This window comes from Chelonia mydas, chromosome 19, assembly GCF_015237465.2.
Source record: "Chelonia mydas isolate rCheMyd1 chromosome 19, rCheMyd1.pri.v2, whole genome shotgun sequence".
NCBI lineage: Eukaryota > Metazoa > Chordata > Testudines > Cheloniidae > Chelonia > Chelonia mydas.
Window position 1 is genome coordinate 5,873,358 of NC_051259.2, and position 12,827 is coordinate 5,886,184.

The 12,827-nt window shown below is 54.6% G+C and overlaps 1 long non-coding RNA gene across 1 annotated transcript in view; it reads right to left on the bottom strand.

Annotated features, from left to right (window-relative positions):
• Positions 1–3,841: 3,841 nt before the first annotated feature.
• LOC122463337 overlaps positions 3,842–12,827 on the bottom strand; it is a 31,671-nt gene continuing 22,685 nt past the window's right edge. The window contains exon 3 of the long non-coding RNA XR_006286600.1: positions 3,842–4,828. This is a non-coding gene — a long non-coding RNA (uncharacterized LOC122463337). The remainder of the gene's footprint in view (positions 4,829–12,827) is intronic.

A 12,827-nucleotide genomic window follows, 5' to 3' on the forward strand; every position in this document is an offset into this window, starting at 1 on the left:
GGGATGTGGTGGCGTCTCCCTCACCTGGAACCTTTAAATCAAGTCTGGGTGTCTCTTCCGAGCCTAGCTCAGCCAAGGTTATGGGCGTGAAGCTGGGAGCACTGGGGGAAATTCTCTGGTCTGTGTTACACAGGAGGTCAGGGTCATGTTCCCTTCCGGCCTCAAGCTGTGAATTTCAGCCTTCTTGGGAAAGGGTCTGAACAGCACAAGCTCGCGCAAACAAGCCACAGACATCCAGGGTCCACTGGAGCCAACGGCAAAGATTATCATCGCCTTCGGTGGGTTTGATCACACACACACACACACCCCCCTTTCTTCTCTCACTGCGTGTCTTTCGGCTGCTGCGCACCGAGCGTTTGCTTTCAGAAACGGCCCCCGGCTGGGATGCTCCTTGTGGGTCGGTACTGAAGGTATCAAGGAAGAGGAGCTCTCTGGGCTCTCATCCCATTTGTCCCCTCTTTGCCCTGCGCATCAGGCCAGCTGGGAAAGTCTCGTTTGTTCTGTGTTTGTACAGCACCTAGCGCAATGGAGGCCTGGCCCATGACGGGGGCTCCTCGGTGCCACAGCTATACAAATTACTCTCCTCTCAACGGGGGACGTGGTTCCTCACTCCCTGCCCCAAAGGGTTTGGCGCAGTTGCTCAGCACCTTTGAACAGAGGTGGCTGCACATCAGAGGTCAACGCAGGGCCTGGGTAGACTGGAGTGGAGCTGGGAGATGAAAAGGCGAAATTGTGTGTACGTGTCCTACACCATCACTGCTTATGGAGGGGTGGAACCGAGGCAAGGTTGGGAGCCAGAAAGGCTGGAGCGGCTGCGGTGGCCCCGGGCCGGGGAACAGGCTGGAATCCCTGGGACCCTCCTTCCTAGCCTGGAGCCGGCTGCTTCCCCCACAAATCTCAGTAGCTCCCCTCCTACCCCTCCACTCCCCCATTCACAGGGAGCTTCCACCTGCCTGGTTCTCCCCTCATTTTGTGTGGGGAGGGGTGTTTATCTGATCCCTGCACAGTGCACCCCACCCCCCCGCAATTGATGCAAGCCACACCCTCTTCTGAAATCCACCAATCAAATCAAGCGGTCACTGAAACAACTCCTCCCACTGCAGAAGCATGTCAGACTCGTCAATTTCACAGGCAGAACCAAGGACCAGGGTTTCAAAGACATTTGGGGGTCTCAAGAGGCCGATAGGCACCTCATGGGATGCTGAAAGCACCTAGAAACCTATGGGAGTTAGGTGCTTCTGACAATCCCATTGCCTATTGACATCAGCAGGCATAGGGGCCAAAAAGAAGCCTTGACAATCAGCTGCTCCCCCTCCCAGCGCTTCCCACCCACCACGATCAGCTGTTCAGCGACCTGCAGGAGGTGCTGGGGGGACGGGGAGGAGCGGGGGCAGGAAGAGGCGGGGGGAGGCTTGGGGGAAGGGGTGGAGTGAGGGCAGGTCCTGGGGCGGAGCGGGGGTCGAGCATCGCCTGGGAACTGAGGAAGTTGGCGCCGATGTCAGCAGGATTCTGTCTATTGGCTTCAGGGCACTTGGGATCAGGACCTGAAGCAGCAGCTGGAGGGTAACACAGAATAAAGGAGAAACAAAAATTAATTTCCTATTAAGTGAATTTTTAAAAAGTCACAAAAGGAAATTGTGCAAGAAAACACACAGCCAAGGAGCTTGACCCTAACACCTGATTGGCCAGGCGAGATGTGACCTTTAGCTTCAGCTGCTAGGAGACACAGGATAGCTGTCTAAGAACTGGGTTTTTTGCACGTTATCACTTTTGACTAGTGCAGATAAAGTGATCAGAGACAGGAAATCAGGAGATCTCTTCCTCTACAGAGACACAGTATAAATATTTATACTGACATAAGGAGGGGGTGGGGTGCAGGGAACAAGACTAGACTTTAATCAAAGATATTAAAAGTCTGGCCTTGACTGCTTTGAGAAGGGTGGATTTTAAATGTTGCTTTTAATAATGCTTTGCACTTCTAGTAAGCCTCTTATTGAGGATCTCATAATACCTCTCTCACACACAGAGCTTTTCGTTCATAGCTCACAAAACACTTTGCCATGGCGGGTCAGTAGAATTATCCCCATTTTACAGATGGTGAATCAGGAGCACAGTAATATCCCAGTTCTATTTAGTGACATAATATCTAGCTGTTGGGGGGAGGGCGAGGGAGTGGAGGTGGTGAGAGCTGTTGCCCCATTGGTTAGTTTTACTTGTTTGAATGTTAAGGACAATCGTTTATGGTTTTTCTGCTGTTGGTATGAGGCTAAGTTCCACGGTTAGATCTGGCCTAACTCAGGGCCCCATCTTGAAAAGCTGTTCTCACTGCTATTAATATTAAAAGAATCCACGTACCGTGCCCAGGCCTCCGGCTTTCACCACAGCTGCCCCAGCCTTTCTCAAGCGCTCAGCCAGCTGCCATGAAAACCCAAACAATCCTCAATCCAAACTTCGCTCAGACAGTCAGAGAGCAGCACCAGTAAAATACTGCCTGAAAGTTAAACCCGTTTGCTGCTGTGCACCATTGCCAGGAGTCAATGAAACAATCGAAGGAGCTGTTTGACTGACAGGAGGATCTCAGTGCTATTATCCTAGACCCTGGTCAATATTTGTACAAGAGACACTCATGCACCTGCAGAAAATTGAAATCCTGAACGCCGCTAACATCACTGGGGCTGGACTTTCGCTTACAACATACTTACACACTTCCCAGCTGAATAATTATTCCCACCAGGCACTTCCAGACAGCTAGTTTTATTTCCAAGTCTTCAGCAGATACTAGCCCTGCAGCATCAGAAGAATGCTGCTTTCAGAGGAAGAAGGGTGGGGGGAAGGGGGTGTCTGTTCACACAGGCACAGCTTGGCTAGATCTGAACTGCCTCGAGCTGGAACCAGTACCGCATATGCCCCACCGAACAGCAGAGATGCACAGACACACGGGAGGGGAAGGGAGATGAAGGTTAATTTACCGGAGGGATCCGAAGAGCTGCCATTGAGCCAACTTGCCTGGCCAATGAATCATGACTGCGATTTTTTTTTTTAAGTGTTCTGCTGGTTTAGAGTTGCCAGGAGTAAATTAAATCTGCCACTCTGTTGTTGTTGTTGCTCTTGATGTTAATTATAGGGAAGTCAAATTCTGTGCAGGCCACATGGCCAGACGGGTACAGATACATCTCTATGCTGCCAGGCATTTATTAAAGGATATTGACTGGCACAGAAACAAGCTGATGCGGCGAGGCACATATTAAAGGCCATTGATCGACACAGTTACTTAGCCAATCCCCTCCCTCACCAAACTGACATTTGCCACCATCCCATTGTTCACTCTGTTGGTGCGTTATATTCCCTCCCCCGTCCCGGGCATTTAGATTGTAAACTCTCAGGGCAGGGACCGTCTATTACTCTGGGTTTGTATAGCACCTAGCCCCATAGGGCCCTGTTCTCAGAAGGTCCCTGAGCAGCACCGTAATAAACATGATTATGAATAATAATCATACAAACTTGTGTTGGAAGGCACATGTTGAAGGATACTGACCAGCACAAACACACTGCCATGTTCCGTGGTTGCTCACACCACCTCAAGGGTTCGAATCCTGCGCGGTGGGGAAGCTCAGAGCCTGGAGAGCATTTTAAGTTCTTGGCTAGATTTTTAACAAGAGCAGGACAAGTTTGTGCCAGGGCCTCTCCCACACAACAGGCACCCACCTCCTGATGGAAGCCAGGGGCTTCTCTTCGGCCCCAGATGCTAAGGCAGCAGGGCACTCGATATCTCTGGGGAAGCCCAGAGTCTAGCCCCATTGATATTGCCTCCCTCAGTGCGTGAGAAGCATTGATGATCTTCAGAAGACACCACACCCTAGAAAGCAGGACAGGTGGTTTTCACTGGGGTGGAAGGGAGGGAATGGGGGAGTTCTCCAATTCCTGGCATTGCACCAAGGATAACTGAGGACAATGCAGGAAGAGGAGATAAAGTTTCCTGGTGGGGAGGGCACCTGTTTGAATCTAGCCTGGATCAACAGGACAGTGGCCGCTGTGAGGCTTATAAGGAATGAGCCAAGGGGCTCAGGAGAATCCATGAAGAGGCACGGAGGGCCCGGTGGACTCAGACTGACTCATCCCTGCTGGTCAGAGATGAGCCACTTGGGGGGGGGGCCGGGGGAGCTGGCCCTGCTGCTGTCAGTGCTTTGTCCGTTCTCACCCGGATCCTGCAAGCTGCTGAGTGCAGTCAATAGGAAATCGAGGTGCTCCACACCTCTTGCAGGACCAGAGCTCTCTGGGCAGGGATGGGGCACTTTGGTCTGCCTGGCTGTCCCGCTGGCAGGCTGTATCTGATTCTAGCGCCACTGCAGGGCAGGGGTTTCAGGCCCATTAACCAGCTCCCATTGCATGGGGCATGCCAAGATTAACCCCATGGTGGGGAAGTCAGCCTGGGTGGTCTCTCCGCTCCCCTGATTGGCACCCCTAGTGCTCACACCGCGAGGTCAGGACAGAGAGAAAGAGCACAGCTCCGTGTCAGCCTGACTCCCGGGATTGCCATCTGTACCAGGGTGGGCTGGCCCAAGGGCATTGGGCTTCAGGTCACTCCTGCGCCTTGTTAGCTGCTTCCCAGGGGATGAAGTTTGGGGCTGGCAGAAGTTCCCCAAATCCTCTAGTCAGGATTTAAAGTTCCAGAGACTCCCCAGAGCCATCCCAGCAGCAGAGTTGTCCACAGCCAAAGGGCCTGGGTGTCTGAACCAGACAGTTTTTAGCATCACCCTCAAGTCCATGCCAGGCTCAACCGGGATGCAGTTGCTATGGTGACAAGACACAGCTCACCACAGGTGCCTCCCTGTGATAACGAAAAGGCATCACAACCCGGAGGCAGCTCCAGGCAAGGGGCAGCAACGCCCATGGACTCAGCTCCCCATAGGTCTAGGGCTTGTTTTGTGCAAAGGGGGTTGGATTTTGGGGGGCGGGGGCAGGGAATAGCTCAGCACCACCTTGCGGACTCTGCGAGTCTCTCTCAGGACGTAGGTGAGAGCACGACACGGAGACAAACAAACTGCAGCACATTCTGCGTGTGCGTCTTTTGTGCAGAAACAACACAGGCTCGGTTAGGTCCCAAATGACCTTCTTTCCAAACTGTACATAAAGATGCCAGGGCTGGCTACGGACATGGCTAATCTGGCTGCTTCCAAAACCCAGAGAACAGGGAGTGCCGCTAGAGGGCTCACCGGCTACTTAGAGAGAGACCACGCTGTTCCTCTCATCTCTCACACACACTTTTCATCCATTTATGCTGCAGGTGCAATTCCTAAACAGAAGCACAAGGCCCCCTGCTTCCTGGAGGAGGCGACGGGGTGGGAGACCGTATTCAGCTTGGGTGGAAGGAGAACGGAACAAGAGAACAACACGTGAACAGGGCCCGGCTTGTAGCCGTTCCACACTTAATTCAGATTTAATACCGATTGGAACCGAATGCCTCAGCACGAGATACCGGAGTGACACACTGTAACTGCTGCTCTCTTTGGGTATAGCAAGTCAGTTTTGCTGACAGTTAAATACGTATTTAATAAGGCTCTTTTGAGAGCCAAATGGCAGGCGCTCTAGGGGTTGTGGTTCTGGGAGGGGAAGGCTGAGCATCTCGCCAGCTGCCCGAGAACATTCAAGGAAACTCCGACAGGGCCCCGAGGAAAGGTTACAGCGGGGAGGGAATAGCTAAGTACTTTTGGAAATGCTGACGGACCAGGAAAGTATTCAGAGATCAGCTTTAGGGTGAGGACAAGTGGGAATAGATTCAATTAGCTAATGTGGGCTGATACGCAGCAGCCATTAAGGGACTGGAGCTCGGAAAGGATGCACTTGGTTTCACCGCTGTGCTCAGTTCATTCAGCAAGGCACTTAAGCACAGAGCTAACTTTAAGCACTTGAGTAATCCTAGCAAGCCGCGGCCTCTCTCTTCACTTTGTTAAGGGACTGGGCTTGGCACCGATGAGCCATTGGGCTCGACTGCTGAGCTGCCATAAGGGAAAAGCGAGCGAGGACAGATGCTAAGAGCAGGCCCATGACTTTCCGCTAGATCAGAGTCGCTCAGTTGGCTGGGGGGGCGTGGGGGGGAAGGGGCGTTGAGAACGTTATTACAATCTAAAGCAAAGAAAACCTCTGTCCCCTGCCTCCCCACACACCCACCCTCCACTTCAGGCTCCCATGATCCCCGTCTCACACGCAAATACATGCTAGCCGCTTAGCAGGGTGCTCGGGCGGCTCCAGTAAATACAAGGGGGCCGTGAATATTTGTGGCTTTGAAGAAGGGGCCGGGGAGGTGAGGCGGTCACGAGGCGCTGCCCTATGGCACAGGTGTGATCTTGTCCCTGGGGTGAAATCCTTACTGTTTAAGTCCTGAAAGTATTAAGGCTGTGGGAGTGGGGAAAGTATGCTCCACTTCTCTCCTCCCTGCCTTTCTCCTCCCCTAGGTCTGGGAGATTCCGTCAGAGAAAAGTGTCAAGTGTTATTTGGTCAGTAATATTCCAGCAGCCGTGAAAAAAAAAAATCTCAGAATTCACTGCACCTGACCCCTCAGGGAAGCGTTGGCAAGCACACAGCACCTTGTCAGACATCATCTTTTGTGCCTCTAGCAGCAACCTCGATGTCAAACACCCGGCAATGTTAACACATTATACCATCAAATCCAGGGTAACGAAGGGGGGTCCACTAGAAGACAGCCACACGGGAAGGCAAGGCCACCAGCTGTGCACGCGGAAACCTGGCAACCCGCCCCGGAAGGATGCTAGGATCAAGGAGCAAAATGGATTTCCGTAAACGTCCTATGGGCTGGGCACAGATCTCCGTTGCGTGTGTGCACGTACGCACCTCCCTTTGCACGAAGCGAGCTGGAGCACAACAGTCAGCAAACCGACGGGGGGCGAGCCACCAGGGAACACCGGCGCGATGTCCCGGCATTGCGCTGGGATGACCCTGCCATAGTGCGTCATGTTGTACGTGTGCTGGGCAGAACTGGGAGGAGCCTGGGCCTGTTACTTCACTAGCCCTCTGAGGCAGGCGGGGCAGGAGTGCAAGACTGACCCCCCCCCCCAGCCTCTGAAAGCCTCATGTGCCCCCTTCTAGATGGCTGAGCGGCATTGTCCTGTGAGAACGGGACACTCCCCCATGCTGCCCATGCGATTTCTCCCCGCCCTGGCTGACCAGCCCCAAGGCCATTCCCAAAAGGGGAAATGAAGGCCCAGAGAGGTTAAGGTTCCCAGTCACTCGTGATGTTAGACGCCTCGATTTCGGGGTGCCCTCCTGAGGGGTGTGAATGAGGCCCAATTTTCAGGAAGTGCCAAGTGCCCACATGGGGGGAATTAATCCCCATTTCAAGTTGCTTAGGCCTGGGGCACCCCAAATCCCTTCTGGAAAGCTTGGCCTGCAGGACGTGCCCAAAGCCACCAAGAAGCCTCGGGCAGAGCCCGGAATAGAACCCAGGCATCCTGATCCCCGGTCCTCGGCTTTTGCTGCTACCCCAGCCTGCCTCACGGCAAGAAGGCAACGGAGAGTCATTTCCTGCTGCGACGTCTCTTCCTGGGTAGGGTGCTGTTACATGGCAGCCCCCTCGGAATAGCTTTGGCTCATGTAGAGGTTGTGAAGGGAAGAGCTGATGGGGTAGAACCCGTCTTCGCTAACAGGGAGCTGCAGGTTTTCCCTCTCCAGGGCTTCTCTCTTCCTTAGTACTTAACAGGTCCCCTCAGAGGCGCTGAGGGGCCAGGCCAGTTCCCACCCAGGAAGGACGGTCATTTAGCTAGGTGATAACGGGAATTTTGTGCTGCTTTGCAAGAATCAACTGAGCAGATGGAACCAAGCGGCTGGGGGTTATCCTGACCTCAGCCGCAGGGTACTTCTGATCAATACATTGCAAGCTGCCGAGTACTGGAGCGTACACCGCACAAGCTTAACGTTTAATGAACGGGCAGGAGGGAGGTTGCCCCAGCCCAGGTCCCAGGGAGCCATGCAGACTGGCTGAGGGAATTCGGCTAGAATGGCACTCAGAGGGCACAGGGTCAAGGAGACTTAACCCCAAATGCCAAGTGTTTTGGGAGGGTTAAGGGGGGATGATGTAATATTTGCATATATGAAGGCTCAGCACCATAGGCAGAGATGGGTAACTAGTCCTGGAGAATGGCAGGGCATTCAGCACCATGGACAGTGACAGCAGGGACTAGCCGGGGTCATGGGCACAGGCCAGGATTCAGCCCCAGGGCTGTTGGCCCAGAGCCATTCCAGCCCAGGCTGGAGGTATTTATGCCACGTTATGGGCAGGGATAAATCCGCCGATCCAAATCACTTCCCCATCTTTGCTGCTGTGGCCGCTGGTCAGAACGAACAGCGCAGGACTGGCAATGCGGGTGGGGATGTACTGCAAGCTGGCAGGTTCTCATGATGCTCTGAGCTGGATCAGGAACAGGATGGGCCAACGTCAGGACGGTCCGTTTCTGAAGAGACGTACATCCCAGGGTCCCAGCACCCAGCCCCACCCTCCCGAGCAAGCTGCCGTCCCTAGCAGAGACTCAAAGGTGCGTGCATTTCCCCAGCGCTACAGCTATGCACCGTTCAGAGGCACCCTCCTCTCTAGCAGCAATGCTGCCATGCAAACTCAGGCCCAGCGTCTCCCACACAGCTAAAGAATCACCCCTCGGCTAGCTAATCACAAAGCCTCGGCAACGAGCCAGCCGCTCGGGGGTTCAAGGCCCCAGCTCTGGGGAGGGCTGGATCAGGCCTTTCCGAACAGTGAAGATAAGAAGCTGCTCAGATGCACTCCAGCAGCAGCTGCTGAACCAGGCACATCCTGATTAATTAAACCATATACAGCTCTGCATCCTCCTGGAGAGAAATGCCTTTCATGGGTGAGCGCAGAGGGGCTCCCCTTCCCTGGCTTAGGCTGGAGAGGCTCTGCTTGATTCAACTCCCATCCCCAGCCCATCCCCGCACCGACTGCAGAGAGGATTCTGCGTCATGTCGGTGCCCAGGCTGCATCTGTCTTCATGAACATGTATTTATTTAAACAACCCATCGAAACCTGGGTAATGAAGACGGGGGCTGCGCGCCACCTGGCTCCCTGGTTATAAATGGCCCACAACGTTAAATCACACATGCTCCTTTCCTGTAATGGGCTCATTTGCCCAACCCAAATGAGCTCCCAGATACACAGGAACACCACGGCTCATTCAAGGAGACACACCTTGCAGCGCAGTCGCTTCTCCCAGATACGCAGATCCCCATCTTCCCCCGTGTAAGGGTGGAAATGCCCAGTTCCATTCACTTTCCATCCACAGCCGGTTCCCCCGCCCCGCAGAGAGTCTGGAGACAACAGAATCCCAGAAAATTCTCCAGCCAGTTGGCTACATTTGGGAGCTACATTTGCTCCTGGCCCTTATTTGCTGGAAGTTGGCTCAAACCCTAAAGCAGGAGGGGTTTCGATCTCTTCCCAAACACTTGGTTATTTGGCCCCCCCTCAATATTTACTGTCTAGATTCTTTTTATCCATAGAAATGTCTAGTCGTCTTTTGAACCCTGCAAAGCTCTAATTGCTACTATATATCACTGAGGCTGACTCCCACAGGCTCATTCGGCGTTATGCAGAAAAAGTATTTCCTTTGGACACACCGAGCTGTCCGCTCGGACTCATGTACCTCAGAAGGGTCAATCAGAATTTCAGGGGAAGGCTGGGGTCGGCTCCCAGCCCTAACCGAGTCCTGGCTCGTTGGCCATGCGAGGGCAGAGGTGCTGCTAACGCAGCCCAGCACAGCAGGGCTCTGGGATCACAAACAGCCCCCGAGCGTGCCGTCCCTCAGAGCCAGGAAACTTTCTGTTCCATTAGTGAATGGCTTCTTCTGCTCCGCACAAACTGCTCCCCGATCCCCCAGGCTGTACCTCCGAGTCTTATTTATAAATCAAACTTCAACCAAAAAGCCCTCACGATGTCAGGACCAATCAGTCCCTGGGAGCTGTGAATGGTACTTTACTGACCCAGAAATAATCATAACAGAAGGGAAATTTTCCATTAAGCTCTGAGTGCTTGTTTTTTAAACATATTTATGCACCTTGACTAGTTTAGGGGCCAGAAAGAAAAAAGAAGGGTTGTTGCTTTTCCCTTTTCTTTCTAAGTTTCTTCTTTCCATAGGGAGAGGCCAGGGAAACTCTGAACACACGTTGGTGAGAGACAGGTTGCTCCGTGGTGCTGACCCAGGAAATCCACCACCAAGACTTGCCAGGCCTTCCTGAATTCTGATGGCAACTGCCCAGCTGGACTCTTGAGTCCTCTGTGATACCGGGGGTCAGATTTAAGACACCTTAAAGGGACCTCCGAGATGCAGGCCGCTTTTAAGGCATCTCCGGTTGGGTGCCCAAAAATGGGGGCACCCATAATCTCTAAGGAAAAGCGTCGCCGTCTTGCCACCCAGACATCATGCCCACCACTCCTGGCAGGTGGCAGCTGTGCCCCTGGCTCCAGAAACGCCAGCCGATGGCGATGGTGGAATGAGGTCAGCTCGGCCATTGCGTCTTCCAAGTGGGGAATTTGTTTCAGGGTGAGAAGAAAACCTGGCAATGTGAGAGCCAGAGGGATGAGAGAGGACGGGGGGGGGATTACGCTTCTCCAAGCTTCGCTTCTTGGAGGCGACCCTCTTCACTTCTAGCGACTGACACTGAGAGGGGAGGGAGGAGCCGAGAAGGGAACAGGCCTGGAGATGGGACAAAGAAAGAGCCACAGGCAGCTGCAGCATGCCCACTCTACTGAGGGGGGAAACTGAGGCACGGAGCAGGGACATGCCTTGCCCAGGTCTCCTCATTCCGAGGCCTTGCCACCTGTTTAGCCCTTTCCACACTGAAGCCATCTGCAATGGCCGCTCCCACAGCCCCACTGACGGCCTGGGCACAGACCCCCTAGAGTGGAGGGCAGAGCTGGATGGAGCCTGGGAAAACGGCTGTGGTAACAAAGGAGAGCCTCAGTCCCAGCCCAGGAGATGCAGCTTGCTTTTTAAAGCTGCAGGGGACGGGAGGGGAGGGCTGACAAGCTCTCACTAGCTGTCTGTGCAGCGCCCAGCACCATGGGGCTCTGACCGCAGCTGGGGCCCCTAGCTGCTACCGTAATACACCTCAGAACAAAGCATTCCAAGTGGGATGCAAGCAGCAAGGGGATTCGGCTGCCTGCTGATATCCCTGGCACCGGTGTCAGACAGGATGGAGCTGGTGCCCGCTCTCCTGGGTCAGGGCCTATGGGTGTGTGTGAAGCCAGAGGAGAGAAGCAGCCGCTGGGATTCGGAGGAAAGTCAGGCAAGGCCTATCAGACCATCTGATTCCCCCCCGCACCCAGGCGCCAGTCCAGGATCCGGCCCTTCCGCTCAGCACAGCAAGGAGTGCAGCCCGAAGACTGACCCTGAAGTTAACCAGGCACAACAGGGGACAGGAGACCGACTGCCCACATCACCCCTCCAGAGCCAGCAGCCCGGCCTCCCTTCCTGGGCCAGACACCTGGGCAGAATCCTGCTCCCCAGGGACCATAAAGGTACAGCCCTACTAATTAAAGAGGAGTTAATGAGAAGACTCATTAAACCCTCCCCCTCCCACCACCATGAGTACTGTTCATGCTAATTCAGCCTGCCGTAACCCTCTGGCCCCCCAGAGTCCTACCCCATTCATTTTTGCTAGGAGTACAGAAAGGGGGGTGGGGTGGACGGGGAGTGTGCCAGCAATGGAAGGGTTAACTCTGGCTTCTCCCTCGGGCTATTTCTGGAAGCTTTTAAAAGCCTCTCGGGACCCCACTTTCACTTCCACTTTTGCAGCAGCCTCGGCTTCGCGTGGCTTGTCAGCGGGCGGCAAAGATTAAGGAGGGGTCTGTTTCCAGCTGGACGTCCTTGCTCAGGGCCTGACGGAGCCAGGCAAAGGCAGGGAAGCCGCCAACCTCCAGGAGTCCCAGCCCGGCGCTGGGCGGGCTCCGGCCGGGACTTGGCAAGAAGCTGCTGAGCTGTAGCTGGAAAAGATGTGGGGGCCACGGTGGAGAGTCAGTGGAACACGCGTCCCCAGTGCGGCGCTGGGGCCAGAAAAGCGAACGCGGCCCGGGGGTGCGTAGCCCGGGACTCTCCAGTCGGAGCAGAGGTTATTTTACCTCTGCACTGGTGCGACCGCTGCAGGAATCCCGTGGGCAGGCCTGGTGCCCGCGATTCAAGGACGTCGGTTCACTGGAGGGGGTTCAGAGAAGAGCCGCAAGAACGATTAGAGGGTTTGAAAAGAGGCTTTATACGGAGGAGCTCAGTCTATTTAGCTCAGCAAAGAGAAGCTTCAGGGCTGACTTGATCACAGTCTAGAAATACCGACGCGCAGTGGGGGATGAATGATTTTGCCACCCCTAGGCCCAGAAAGAATTGCCGCCCCCCAGCAGCGCCCCGCCCCAGCACGTCTCCGCCCCCTCCCCTGAGCACGCCGCCGGGTCCTGCTTCTCCCTGCTCCCTGCCAGGGCTTGCGCGGGAAACAGCTTCGCGAAGGAGGGGGGAAGGGGGGGAACGCGGAGCGCTCAGCAAAGGAGGCGGGGTGGGGATTTGGGGAAGGGGACCAAGAGGGGCAGGGAGGGGGCGGGAAAGGGGTGGAGTTGGGGCGGGGCCAGGGGCAGAGGGCGCGAACCGGCACCAGGGGAAGTAGCCTCTGGCTGCTATAATAAATTTGCTGCCCCTGCAAATTTGTCGGCCTAGGCATTAATACACCACTGCCTACATGGGGACCAGAGATGCAATAATCTTCAGACTAGCAGAGAAAGGTCCAACACAATCCAATGGCTGGCAGTTGAAGCCAGACAAATTCAG